Raw genomic sequence first — 15,348 nt, 5'->3', positions numbered from 1 at the left:
TTGGTGGGATCAACCATAATTCCACCATCAGACAACACGTGTCCAAGAAAAGGTACCTCACGAAGCCAGAATTCACATTTGCTGAACTTTGCATACAGCTGGTGTTCCCGTAATCTAGTAAGAACCACCCGCAAATGTTCCACATGATCTTCTTCATTCTCAGAATAGACCAGGATATCATCTATAAATACCACCACAAATTTGTCCAACTCGGGCATAAATACTGAATTCATCAGATACATAAAATGTGCGGGGGCATTGGTCAATCCAAAAGATATAACCAGGTACTCATACAGACCATATCTTGTAGAGAATGCAGTTTTTGGGACATCCTCAGGCCGAATTTTGATTTGATGATACCTAGATCTCAAATCAATCTTGGAAAAGACTTTTGCTTTAGACAACTGATCAAATAAGATGTCTATGCATGGCAGAGGGTACTTATTTTTTATTGTAACTGCATTCAAGGGTCTATAATCTACACACATGCATAGGGATTGATCCTTCTTCTTCACAAAGATAGCTGGACACCCCCACGGAGATGAACTAGGGCGGATAAGGCCTTTCTTTAGAAGTTCATTCAGCTAGGTCTTAAGTTCGGCTAGCTCATTGGGAGGCATTCTATATGGCCTTCTAGAGATGGGAGCTGTGCCAGGAAGCAACTCTATCTTGAATTCGACTTCTCGATCCAGAGGCAATCTAGGAAAATCATCGGGGAAAACATCCGGAAAGTCACACACGACAGGGATATCTGCCAGAGACTTTGCTTGCACCACATTGGTCGTGCAAGAAAGATTGATGTCCCTGGGTAACTGTACTAGAAAACCCTCCTGATTATCAGGATCTCTGAGCATAACTACCCTAGTCGATGTATCAATAAGCACTCCATGACGGCTCATCCAGTTCATTCCCAATATCACATCGATACCTAGCCCCGGTAAAACTACCAGATCAACCTGATAACCTCGCCCCTCTATCTCGAATTATACATCCCCAACTACCAGCTTGGTTAGGATAATACCACTGGCAGCCCTAATACAATAACCCTCACCCTCAACAGTATATGTTTTCTGCATAAACTTGGATGCAAATGCTGGACTAATGAAGGAATGCGAAGCACCTGAATCAAATAGTACAACTACGGGGTGTTGGCCAATCAGAAACTTACCGGCAGTCACTACCTCTCCTGAAGGAATCTTAGTAATGTTAGTGTGGTTCACTTGTCCCTGACGGCCACCCTGGTAATTATTCTTCTTAGGGTAAGGGCACTCCCTTGCCCAGTGGCCTGTCTTGTTGCAGTTCCAGCACGGCATGTTGCTTGGTGGAGCCCTGGAACTGCCCTGACTAGTAGTGCCCTTGGGAAGAGCAACTGTAAATGCCTTGCGAAACCTAGTCTTGGTGGGATTCTTCTTCTGTGGTGGGCGAAACTTAAAGGCTGATGCTGGAGAACGGAATGGAGCCCTCTATGGGATGGGAGCCTTAGATTGTGAGGCGCCCACCTCATAGGCCCTCTTACGACTTTTCGAAGCCGCATATACAGCATTGTTGTTCTCTTGCGATAAGGCATCACTCACAAACTCATTAAAATGAGCACACTTGCAATTTCCCATGGTCTTCATCAGTTCGGTACTCCCACCTTGCTCTGGAGGGTGCTCAGTTCAGTTGGGTACCCTAAGGCACCCAGCTACATGTGGAGGCAGGCGGTACCATTGGGAGATGTACCATGGTACGTCGTGACCTTTGTAGTGCCACAAAACCCCACTAGACCGTTGTGGCATAGATGAAGCTGGCAAGGCAATGGAAGCCCAGCACAGGTTTAGGTTGCGTGCCCACAAGTATCGCCATAGGGCGGATGCATGTGGGAGAGCTCAGCAAGAAGTTGAGGAAATTCACGTATTGCAAATTATCGTCTGCAACAGTGGGGTCAAACCGCACGCGAGAGAGACGAGCTTCATAACCAGCTAATGAACCTCACTATTGAGAGAGATGAGGCTGCACAAGAGTTGGATTGTGTGACACATCACCGGGATGCAGCTTTAGAGATAGCTGAAGAAAGACGTCGGGGTTGGATTTTGGCTAACCACAACATAGCTCCCATCTCTAGAAGGCCATATAGAATGCCTCCCAATGAGCTAGCCAAACTTAAGACCCAGCTGAATGAACTTCTAAAGAAAGGCCTTATCTGCCCTAGTTCATCTCCATGGGGATGCCCAGCTATCTTTGTGAAGAAGAAGGATCAATCCCTACGCATGTGTGTAGATTATAGACCCTTGAATGCAGTTACAATAAAAAATAAGTACCCTCTGCCACGCATAGACATCTTATTTGATCAGTTGTCTAAAGCAAAAGTCTTTTTCAAGATTGATTTAAGATCTGGGTATCATCAAATCAAAATTCGGCCTGAGGATGTCCCAAAAACTACATTCTCTATAAGATATGGTCTGTATGAGTACCTGGTTATGTCTTTTGGATTGACCAATGCCCCCGCACATTTTATGTATCTGATGAATTCAGTATTTATGCCTGAGTTGGACAAATTTGTGGTGGTATTTATAGATGATATCCTGGTCTATTCTGAGAATGAAGAAGATCATGTGGAACATTTGCGGGTGGTTCTTACTAGATTACGGGAACACCAGCTGTATGCAAAGTTTAGCAAATGTGAATTTTGGCTTCGTGAGGTACCTTTTCTTGGACACGTGTTGTCCGATGGTGGAATTATGGTCTATCCCACCAAGGTGCAAGAAGTATTGAACTGGAAGGCTCCCATCTCGGTGCATGAGGTTCGAAGTTTTCTGGGGTTGGCTGGCTATTATCGTCGCTTCATCCCGGATTTCTCTAAAATAGCCAAGCCTATGACTCGGTTGCTGCAAAAAGACATGAAGTTTGTCTGGACTCCTGAGTGTGATGCGGCTTTCCACACCCTACGAACTCTTCTAACGTCGGCTCCAGTTTTGGCACAACTGGATATCGAGAAACCTTTTGATGTATTCTGCGATGCATCAGGTATTGGGTTAGGAGGTGTTCTTATGCAAGAGGGTAGGGTCATTGCTTATACCTCTCATCAACTTCGGAAGCATGAAGTGAATTATCCGACGCATGACTTGGAACTCGCTGCTGTTGTTCATGCTTTGAAGGCCTGGAGACATTATTTGCTTGGCAATGTGTGCAACATTTACACTGATCATAAAAGTCTCAAGTACATCTTCACTCAACCAGAGTTGAATATGCGTCAGAGAAGATGGCTCGAGTTGATCAAGGATTATAACCTCCAAGTGCACTATCACCCTGGCAAGGCAAACATCGTAGCGGATGCCTTAAGCAGGAAATCTCATTGCCACTCATTGATTGAGAGTGATGTCCATTTGTTGAAGCTCCTTCATCCTGTAGTCCTTCACAACATCACTGTCAGTTGTACTCTATAGAGTCGAATTATCGAGCTACAGAAGACAGATGCCGGTGTGTTTCACATCAAGCGCAAGATGAAAGAGCAAGAAACCAAACATTTTCGAGTAGATGAGGAAGGCGTGTTATGGTTCAAGGATAGGTTGGTAGTTCCAAAGGATAGAGAGCTTAGAAATCAAATCATATCCGAAGCTCATTCTTCTAAATTATCTATTCATCCTGGTAGTAGTAAAATGTATCATTATTTAAAGCCTCGATTTTGGTGGACCAAAATGAAGAAAGAGATAGCCGCTTATGTGGCTAGGTGTGACACTTGTTGTCGGGTCAAGGCTGTGCACATGAAAGCTGGATTACTTCAGCCACTGTCTATTCCAGGTTGGAAATGGGAGGAGATCAGTATGGATTTTATTGTTGGACTCCCTACCACTCAGAGAAATTTTAACTCCATTTGGGTGATTATAGACTGATTGACCAAGTCTGCACACTTCATTCCTGTCCGCATAGATTTCTGTCCAACCGACTACGCGGAGTTGTACTTTAATCAGATAGTCCGACTTCATGGGATCCCTCGTACTATTGTCTTGGATAGAGGACCACAGTTCACTGCTCGCTTTTGGGAGCACTTACATGGATTATTAGGAACTAAGCTAGTAAGAAGTTCTGCTTATCATCCGCAAACCAATGGGCAAACTGAAAGAGTAAATCAAATCTTAGAAAATATGTTGAGAGCGTGTGTCATCTCGGCTAAGGGCTCATGGGAAAAATGGTTACCCCTAGCTGAATTCTCGTACAATAATAGTTATCAAGAGAGCATAAAGATGGCACCGTTTGAAGCGTTGTATGGCCAGAAGTGTAGAACCCCGTTGAACTGGGTAGAAGCCGGTGAAAGGAGATATTATGGAATTGATTTTGTTTAAGAAGCCAAAGAACAAGTCCGTACTATCCAAACCCACATGGCCACAGCTCAAGCTAGATAGAAAAGTTATGCTGGTCGACGTAGAAAACCTATTGAGTTTGAAGTTGGAGACTTCGTTTATCTGAAAGTCTCACCTATGAAGAGTGTCCAATGCTTTGGTGTGAAGCGAAAGCTTGCGCTGAGATATGTTGGTCCGTTTGAAATCATTGGACAAAGTGGTAAAGTGGCATACAAGATTCAATTACCTCCTGAGATGAGTGCTATCTTCAATGTCTTTCATGTATCCCAATTGAAGAAATGTCTTCGCGTCCCTGAAGAGAGAGTTCCATTGGGGGATATCGAGTTAAAATCTAATTTGACCTTTGAAGAAAAGCCGGTTCGAGTGATTGACACTCGTGAGCGAGTGACTCGGAGTCGGGTGGTCAAGTTTTACAAAGTCATGTGGAGTAATCAGGGTAGTGAACGTGATGCAACATGGGAAAGGGAAGATTATTTGAGGGATGGTTATAAGGAATTCTATCAACAATGGTACGCTTTTCAAATCTCAGGACAAGATTTTTATAAGGGGGGAGGGCTATAACACCCCAGGTGTTTGCCTTCCACATTTGCACTTGCATTTCAAAGACATGAGCATCATTCATTCATTCACAAGCTTATATCACATGAAACATGTCTTTGAAACATTGCAACGTATCGTTATGTTTCTTGTGTGTTGTTTCCTTTATGAAATGTAAAGTGTGCAACACTTAAGTGCAACATGTGCCACTCACTTAGTGAAACAAAGTTAGTTAGTACTATGCAACAAGATTATGAAACAAGTGAAACATGACTATGAAACAGTTGTAACATTTCATGTGTTTTTCATTGTTTCAGTACACACCTTGCTTGATTCTTGTGTGACCAATATATGGTGTGGCTAAAAATTCTTTTCAGTAACTTAGTTACACCTAGAATGTCATTTGGGACATTGTTCATGTTGATCACTTTGACTAATTAGGTTCCCAAGTCATGGTTTGACCAAATTTGACCCCTAAACCCTTTGGTTTGACTGTTTAAAAAGTGTAGCTTAGGATGTTTGCATGTCTGAGCAACCTAAAACAAAGTTGTAGCAAATTTTATAAGGAACAAACTTTGTTTAGAAGCTAAGTCATGAAAATGTGCACAACATGTTCAAAAAGGACCCACAAGACAGTTTTGAAGGTGGATTCAACACTTGAAAAATTTGCTAAGTCCTAACTGCCAGGTCAGTTTGATTGAGCCCACTTTGGCTTGATACAACTCTTGATCCATGGAGATCTGGCTATTGATTTCTAAATCAAAGTTGTTGCCCTACTATAGCTCTATAACTTTCATGAACATTTCTTCCCCTAACTCGTCTCGGTTTAGGAGCTAATCACTGTCAAACTTAGCCTGTCAGTCGGTGAATAGAGCACTGAATCAGCGTTTCAATCATGCTACAGTGATCTCCGTTTCAGAAAATGCCCGCCGCGTGAGTGACACGCGTCGCCGGTCGCCTGACCGTGCAGGCCACGCGCTGTGGCTGGCCTGACGCCGCTGCTGGTGTCCTCCACTTGAAGCCACGTCCGCCTGCCTGTCTGCTCACTCTTCCTTCCTCCATCACTTCTCCAGCTCGCAGCAGCAGCAGCCGAAGCACAGCCGCTCCACCATCACTGCTGTGGAGCTTCGCCGTCACTGAGCTCACGCCCCGCTGCAAAAACGCGCACTACACCTTCACCGTAGCTCCACCGTGTTCGCCTCTCTGTCCTCCACCGCTTAGCCGATCCATTCGAGCTTTGGTAAGGTCATTGTGACCACTCCACCACCGCCCACCATGGATGAGCCTCGCCGGAGTTGGCGCACACCGTGGCCAGCACACCACCACACCCTTCTTCTACCCCTAGCCCTCGTCTCATCTTCCCTAGCTCGCGTAGCCGCTCCGGTGAAGACGCTACCTCCTAGGCCGGTCCAGTCATGCCGGAACGCAGTCGCGCACCGCCGTGCACCACGATAGAGCCACCGTGCGCCATGGCCGGCGTGCTTAGGGGCCATTAGGGTCTAGACTTAGGGGGTCAATCGACGCGTGGGAACTTGGGGAGCACGCCGGTGCTGTCCAATTCGCCGGAGGAGTCGTCGTCGGTGAGTTCCACCATCGCCGCGCCATCGAAGCCGCCTCCCCTGTTTCGCTGTCACTGACCGGTGGGGTCAGCTGACACCCAGGTCCCACACGGCAGTGACTGTTGTTCATAGGGCTAGTTCAAAAATTCTAGTTTTGAATGCTGATTTGAGATTTTTGTATCTTCAAATGTGTAGATCCAAATACTTTGATTCAAATTTTGTTAGACTCACAGTAAGGTCTAGTATTTAAGAAAAATATGTCATGAGCACTTTATGTAGGAATTTTGGATGAATTAAATAGGAACTTGAAAAGTGTTTTTGAATGCATGCAAACTTGTTTAAATCATATCTTGAGTTTCTGTGATCCAAAAATTGTGAAATTTTGTGGGTAAGCTAGTATTGCTTAGTAGAAGCTCTGGTTAAAATTTGAGAGACATTGCATGTGTAGTTTTTGAGTTATAGATTTTCCTTTTATCATTGGTGAATACTTGTGTGAATTTTTGTAAATTATCTATGAATCCTATGGCCATGAAACTTGGTAGGTAGTATCTTGGTACCTTATGGATGATAGAAAAAATATGAAATCTGTTGCTTGACACTTTTCACTAAGGTTTCCTAATTATGCCATTTTAAGCCATTCTGCCTTACCAATTTTGTGTAGGCTGTTATACTTACTCAAATAGTGTGAAATTTTTATGGTAGTCTACTTAGGGCATGTAGTGTCTACTGTAATTTTTGTAGATTTAATGGTGTAGTTTTCATATATGTTTACTATTCCCTCTAATTAATTAAATAAATTAAGAAAGGTATTAAAAAATGTTTTGGGGATGAACACCCTACTTTCTGGTGTTCTTGTGATATGTGTGACATGTGAGTAGAGTTAGTTTTGTCCAATTGAGTGTTTACATCATAAGTTATTAATTATTCGGTTGCATTATGTCCCTCTGGACAGATCTGGGGACTTTAGAAAGTTCCCCATGATATTTTGATTTTCTATGGATGTGGTGAATACAAGAGTTGTAGATAATTTAGGTATCTAGCTCCTGTCAAAATTTGAGGGAATTTGGCCCAGTAGTTTAGAAACTACAGCTGTTTAAAGTTAGGTTCCAGCTTTTGCTTACTCTCTGCCTTGTGGCAAACTTGTTTAAATCATATCTTTAGTCTCTGTGATCCAAAAATTGTGAAATTTTGTGGGTAAGCTAGTATTGCTTAGTATAAGCTCTGGTTAAAATTTGAGAGACATTGCATGTGTAGTTTTTGAGTTATAGATTTTCCTTTTATCATTGGTGGATACTTGTGTGAATTTTTGTAAATTATCTATGAATCCTATGGCCATGAAACTTGGTAGGTAGTATCTTGGTACCTTATGTATGCTAGGAAAAATATGAAATCTGTTGCTTGACACTTTTCACTAAGGTTTCCTAATTATGCCATTTTAAGTCATTCTGCCTTACTAATTTTGTGTAGGCTGTTATACTTACTCAAATGGTGTGAAATTTTTATGGTAGTCTACTTATGGCGTGTAGTGTCTACTGTAATTTTTGTAGATTTAATGGTGTAGGTTTCATATATGTTTACTATTCCCTCTAGTTAATTAAATAAATTAAGAAATGTATTAAAAGAAATGTTTTGGGGATGAACACCCTACTTTCTGGTGTTCTTGTGATATGTGTGACATGTGAGTAGAGTTAGTTTTGTCAAATTGAGTGTTTACATCATAAGTTATTAATTATTCGGTTGCATTATGTCCCTCTGGATAGATCTGGGGACTTTAGAAAGTTTCCCATGATATTTTGATTTTCTGTGGATGTGGTGAATACAAGAGTTGTAGATAATTTAGGTATCTAGCTCCTGTCAAAATTTGAGGGCATTTGGCCTAGTAGTTTAGAAACTACAGCTGTTTAAAGTTAGGTTCCAGCTTTTGCTTACTCTCTGCCTTGTGGCAAACTTGTTTAAATCATATCTTGAGTTTCTGTGATCCAAAAATTGTGAAATTTTGTGGGTAAGCTGGTATTGCTTAGTATAAGCTCTGGTTAAAATTTGAGAGACATTGCATGTGTAGTTTTTGAGTTATAGATTTTCCTTTTATCATTGGTGGATACTTGTGTGAATTTTTGTAAATTATCTATGAATCCTATGGCCATGAAACTTGGTAGGTAGTATCTTGGTACCTTATGGATGCTAGGAAAAATATTAAATCTGTTGCTTGACACTTTTTACTAAGGTTTCCTAATTATGCCATTTTAAGCCATTCTGCCTTACCCATTTTGTGTAGGCTGTTATACTTACTCAAATGGTGTGAAATTTTTATGGTAGTCTACTTAGGACATGTAGTATCTACTGTAATTTTTGTAGATATAATGGTGTAGTTTTCATATATGTTTACTATTCCCTCTAATTAATTAAATAAATTAAGAAAGGTATTAAAAGAAATGTTTTGGAGATGAACACCCTACTTTCTGGTGTTCTTGTGATATGTGTGACATGTGAGTAGAGTTAGTTTTGTCCAATTGAGTGTTTACATCATAAGTTATTAATTATTCGGTTGCATTATGTCCCTCTGGACAGATCTGGGGACTTTAGAAAGTTCTCCGTGATATTTTGATTTTCTGTGGATGTGGTGAATACAAGAGTTGTAGATAATTTAGGTATCTAGCTCCTATCAAAATTTGAGGGCATTTGGCCTAGTAGTTTAGAAACTACAGCTGTTTAAAGTTAGGTTCCAGCTTTTGCTTACTCTCTGCCTTGTGTCAAACTTGTTTAAATCATATCTTGAGTTTCTATGATCCAAAAATTGTGAAATTTTGTGGATAAGCTAGTATTGCTTACTATAATCTCTGGTTAAAATTTGAGAGACATTGCATGTGTAGTTTTTGAGTTATAGATTTTCCTTTTATCATTGGTGGATACTTGTGTGAATGTTTGTAAATTATCTATGAATCCTATGGCCATGAAACTTGGTAGGTAGTATCTTGGTACCTTATGGATGCTAGAAAAAATATGAAATCTGTTGCTTGACACTTTTCACTAAGGTTTCCTAATTATGCCATTTTAAGCCATTCTGCCTTACCAATTTTGTGTAGGCTGTTATACTTACTCAAATCGTGTGAAATTTTTATGGTAGTCTACTTAGGGCATGTAGTGTCTACTGTCATTTTTGTAGATTTAATGGTGTAGTTTTCATATATGTTTACTATTCCCTCTAATTAATTAAATAAATTAAGAAAGGTATTAAAAGAAATGTTTTGGGGATAAACACCCTACTTTCTGGTGTTCTTGTGATATGTGTGACATGTGAGTAGAGTTAGTTTTGTCCAATTGAGTGTTTACATCATAAGTTATTAATTATTCGGTTGCATTATGTCCCTCTAGACAGATCTGGGGACTTTAGAAAGTTCCCCGTGATATTTTGATTTTATGTGGATGTGGTGAATACAAGAGTTGTAGATAATTTAGGTATCTAGCTCCTGTCAAAATTTGAGGGCATTTGGCCTAGTAGTTTAGAAACTACAGCTGTTTAGAGTTAGGTTCCAGCTTTTGCTTACTCTCTGCCTTGTGACAAACTTGTTTAAATCATATCTTGAGTTTCTGTGATCCAAAAATTGTGAAATTTTGTGGGTAAGCTAGTATTGCTTACTATAATCTCTGGTTAAAATTTGAGAGACATTGCATGTGTAGTTTTTGAGTTATAGATTTTCCTTTTATCATTGGTGGATACTTGTGTGAATTTTTGTAAATTATCTATGAATCCTATGGCCATGAAACTTGGTAGGTAGTATATTGGTACCTTATGGATGCTAGGAAAAATATTAAATCTGTTGCTTGACACTTTTCACTAAGGTTTCCTAATTATGCCATTTTAAGCAATTCTGCCTTACCAATTTTGTGTAGGCTGTTATACTTACTCAAATGGTGTGAAATTTCTATGGTAGTCTACTTAGGGCATGTAGTATCTACTGTAATTTTTGTAGATATAATGGTGTAGTTTTCATATATGTTTACTATTCCCTCTAATTAATTAAATAAATTAAGAAAGGTATTAAAAAAATGTTTTGGGGATGAACACCCTACTTTCTGGTGTTCTTGTGATATGTGTGACATGTGAGTAGAGTTAGTTTTGTCCAATTGAGTGTTTACATCATAAGTTATTAATTATTCGGTTGCATTATGTCCCTCTGGACAGATCTGGGGACTTTAGAAAGTTCCCCATGATATTTTGATTTTCTGTGGATGTGGTGAATACAAGAGTTGTAGATAATTTAGGTATCTAGCTCCTGTCAAAATTTGAGGGCATTTGGCCTAGTAGTTTAGAAACTACAGCTGTTTACAGTTAGGTTTCAGCTTTTGCTTACTCTCTGCCTTGTGGCAAACTTGTTTAAATCATATCTTGAGTTTCTGTGATCTAAAAATTGTGAAATTTTGTGGGTAAGCTAGTATTGCTTAGTATAAGCTCTGGTTAAAATTTGAGAGACATTGCATGTGTAGTTTTTGAGTTATAGATTTTCCTTTTATCATTGGTGGATACTTGTGTGAATTTTTGTAAATTATCTATGAATCCTATGGCCATGAAACTTGGTAGGTAGTATCTTGGTACCTTATGGATACTAGGAAAAATATGAAATCTATTGCTTGACACCTAACTCTCTTGATCCATGGCGCGCACCGACGCCTAGGTTTGCTCGTGACTTCGCCTCACCCGATCCCATGGCGCGCATCGACGCCAAAAGATCAGTGAGCTCTGACACAACCAAACCGAACTATCTCCACCCACGGCGTGCACCGATGCTAGGGTCCATTCACAACTCTGACTCACCCGATCCCACATCGCGCAATGACACCATGGTTAAACAAAATTACATCTCAAACTAAAAAACATGCATACACGCCTGCTGAGACAACACCCCTAGTCGGTTTGCCCTGAACCGGCTGGGGCTCAGGGGCTACACCTGCGGGTGCGCTCGCGCACACCCACTGACAAAACAGAAAAACATCCCCCATTGACAAACTTAGAAACACCCCTAGCCGGTTCGGCATGAATCGCCCGGGGGCTCGGGGGCTACACCCGCGGGTGCACTCGCGTGCACCCACCGGCAAGACAAAAATCCCCTGGACGATTCTGCCCAAATCGCTCGAGGGCTCGGGGCTCCTGTCGGGTTCATAAACCCAGGGTCCCTCGGGGACCGGCTTCCATGCCAGGGCTCAGCCTAGGAGGATGGCCTTTTTTCTCTCCTGGACTTGCCCAAGAGTCTAAAATTCAACAGACCGGAGCACTCGCTTCAGGCCCTGGCCACCTTCGGCCCATCTTTCTAACCGGAGCACTAGCTTAGGCTCAGGCCAACTCCGAATGGCCTCTCCGATCGGAGCGCTAGCGTCAGGCCTCGGCCACCTCCGCACAGCCTCCACTCAGAAAGCCTGGCCCGAGGACCGCATCCGACTCTGACCCCATGTCTCCAACCGGGGTTCATAGAAAACCCTGCCCATCGCTGTTCTCCAACTGGTGCGCCAGAACCAACTGGGGCCATCCGACCGGGGATGTCTGCTCGGAAAGAACCAGAAGGCGTACGAAGGAAGGTAAGACGGGGCTCACAAGTCAAACCACGGTACCAGGGACCATGCCCTACGGAACAGTACTTCACAACCGCCCTACCACAAACAGTATTATAGGCGTCAACATTTACCTCTATAGTATTGTAGGCGCCGGTCAAAACACCCGTACGATAAGACCCCCCCCCCCCCATGTGCCTCTGGGCACCAACAGTATTATGGGCACCGGAATTCACCGTACTGGGTGAACGTGGTAAATCCATGCCTCCAGTCGGCGAGACAGCATTTTTGTAGGTATCGATGTCCTCCAGTCTTGAAGAAAGCAGCTCAACCTCCCACATGTACCTGACATTCTATAGTGACATCAACAGTATTGCGGGCGCCCACCATTATCCTATCCCTATCGGCGTAGGCAACAAGGCTTAGAAATGTCCATACTCTCTCTCCCTCTCACTTGTAAAGCCATCCCCTTCTTCTATAAAAGGGGATGTGCTCCCTCCAAACAAGGGAGGTGAACCTAAGTCGACTTCTTCAAGTTCAGGTTCATTAGATCGATAACTCGCAACCCCTCAAGCTCACGCTTGGACGCTTTCATTCATAGCATAGCTCCTGTCAATCTCGGCCCTTCAGACCGGACTGACCGGACGCCCCATCTCTCTCTCTTGTTTGTAACCCCACTACAGACTTTGAGCACCTAGGCTCAGGAATAAAGTCACCAACCAACCCACACTGGACGTAGGGCACATTGCTTGAACTAGTATAAATCCTATGTCATTGAGTGCTAGGCCACCTCCGATCACAACGTACAGCAAAACTACAAATATTTACTAGTTGGTCACTTTCTGCACCGACACATACGTTAGTCACAGTAATCACGTATTGTCATTAATCACCGAAACCCAACTAGGGGCCTAGATGCTTTCAATCTCCCCCTTTTTGGTGATTGATGACAATACCACCTCGAGTATGTGAAAGACTTGAGTTTTTTAACATGCTTGGTTCATATAAGCTTTTGACAATAAGAACAAAAGAGTTAGGCAAGCTTATATGACCCAAGCCAACATAATGTACTCAAAAGATATGAAATAAGCATGAGTACAAGTAATAAAGCTCATTTGCATTGGAGTAAAACACGGAAGCAAAGCAAATAAGCATAGCACAAGTGATATGACATATAAATAATTCAAAGTAGAGAGCACACATGTCATATATCATGATCATGTAGATATCACTATCACATAGATATAGTTTGATGCATAAAAGTAAACACACGAATGCATAATAGTGTATCACACATAAAACTCCAAATGTAATAGATAATCTAATAGATAAACTAAGCTCTCGTAGATATGTCGCTCCCCTTAAGACAAGCATACTCGATCCCTCTCCCCCTTTGGCGTCAAACACCAAAACCTAAGGGTCGGTCAGTGGGGCTGCAGCGAACGAGTCGGGCGCTGAGGTATGAGGAGCAAGTTCGAACTGAGTGCCATCATCATCTGAACCAGAGCTCTGAGCAGTCTGACCCTCTATAGCTAAAAGCGATGCTGAAGCGGTCTGGGTCGGATCAACAACCGAAGCTACTATAGACTATGCAGGTATGACTGGAGCAGCCGGCTCTGATGATGTCACTGAGGAAGGGAGCATCTTTGTAGTCCTGGTAATAGGTGCAACTATAGAAGGACCTGGGATATGCAAATATGGCAGAGTAGGCTACCCTATCAACTCACTGAAAGTCACTCCAAGACTCCTGGAGACTGAGGTATCTGGCACTAGCAGCGAGGAAGTCTGAGCCGGTGTGAAGCCCGTTTGAAGAGGTGTGAACTACGGGGCTAACACTAGCGAGGCAAACCACTGGGACACCTACTCTATAGGTGAAGCAAACTATGCTGGTGCTGTCCCTGACTCTGAAGCCCACTAGGCTATAAAGCTAGAGTCATAGAAGTGGTGGCGGTCTAACCAAGCTGGGGTGAAGGCTATGGCGGTGGAACCCCAATAGCTATCACTACATGCTGCATAAACCCAAGTAGCTACTGCTGCATGAGGAGCTGCTGCTGATGCATGGCCTGCTGCTGCTATTGTATGGCCTGCTGCTACCGCTAAAACTCATCCTGCTAAGTTTGAAACTGTGCAAAAGTAGCGGCGGTCTCCTGAGTCTGGAGAGCCTAATCCTGCCTCATCCGCTCAAGTATGGCAAGTAGAGCGGGATCTATCTACGGTGCAGGTGGAGCTGAACTGGAGCTACTAGCCTCATGGTCATGTCATCGATGAGGCATCTGAGGAATGTCCTGGTAGTCCTCATCTGAGCTATCACTGGGGTCGCTCTCGACCATCCCCTCCTACTGAGCATCAAGCTACTCCTCCTCTATAGCTGTTATGCCCCTGATAGTCTCATCCTGCTGAGCTGTAGTCTCTGGCACCTCTGGATGTTGGCTTGGCTAGCTGGGTGTCCTCACTGCACTATGTCGGATCATCTGAGTCATGTTGTATGCAGGGAACTCTGTAGTAGCACCATTGTACTCTGCCAGCATCTCTGGTGGCCTCACAATAACTGTCCTATGGATCAGGAATGTAATCTAGTGAGCATATGGTAGCTGCTTGTGACCCCTGAACCCCTCTACAATAGTATCCTCCATCTCTGATAGAAGAAGATCCCAAATGTCAAACACTATTTGTTGCATTAGAGAGTTCAGTAACCATAACTATATGTGAGTCAAGCCCTCGTGATACCCCATCCTTAGAAGTAGTGCCCTCCTCATAATGGCATCAAGCACTCTTGCAGTGGGAGTGAGATCACTGGGTGCCCTACTAGACCCCTCGCCGAATGGCTCTATGAAGCAGTGGCGAACTAGATCTGTAGGGGGCACCATACTGCCATGAGGGCGTCTAGGGGGCGCTGTCTGTCCATAGAAAACCTCATGTAGCTGGATGGGCTGCTCCTGAAGCTTGAGTATCTCTATGACCCTAGTGCTCGTCAGCCTGTAATCTCTGCCACTAAATGCAAAGTGTATAAATCTGTGCTGTGGGTCAATCTAGAGTGTAGCATAGAACTAACAGACCCAAGATGGAACCTATAAGTCTGTCCGTCCAAGTAAATCTATCAGCCCTGGCAGGTAAGATAGGTAGGGATGAATGTGCTCTCTAGCTGTGACTACAGTGGTCTCAATGTTACACACCCTCTGAGATTTGAATACTGCCCCACTGTTAAGATATGCATTATAAAAATCTTCCTGCAGAGGTGTGTAGAAACCCTCTAAAGCATGCTCATCCCGCCTCGATGGAAACCATTGCTCAAAGTCCACAAATCTGAGCTGCTGAACCTGCTTGGCCATGGCAGCCCTCAAATCCAAGTGGGTCACTAGAGGTGGACC

The sequence above is a fragment of the Miscanthus floridulus genome, chromosome 5 (genome assembly GCF_019320115.1).
Source record: "Miscanthus floridulus cultivar M001 chromosome 5, ASM1932011v1, whole genome shotgun sequence".
In the NCBI taxonomy this organism is placed as follows: Eukaryota; Viridiplantae; Streptophyta; class Magnoliopsida; order Poales; family Poaceae; genus Miscanthus; species Miscanthus floridulus.
Note: the sequence above shows the minus strand (reverse complement) of the source record.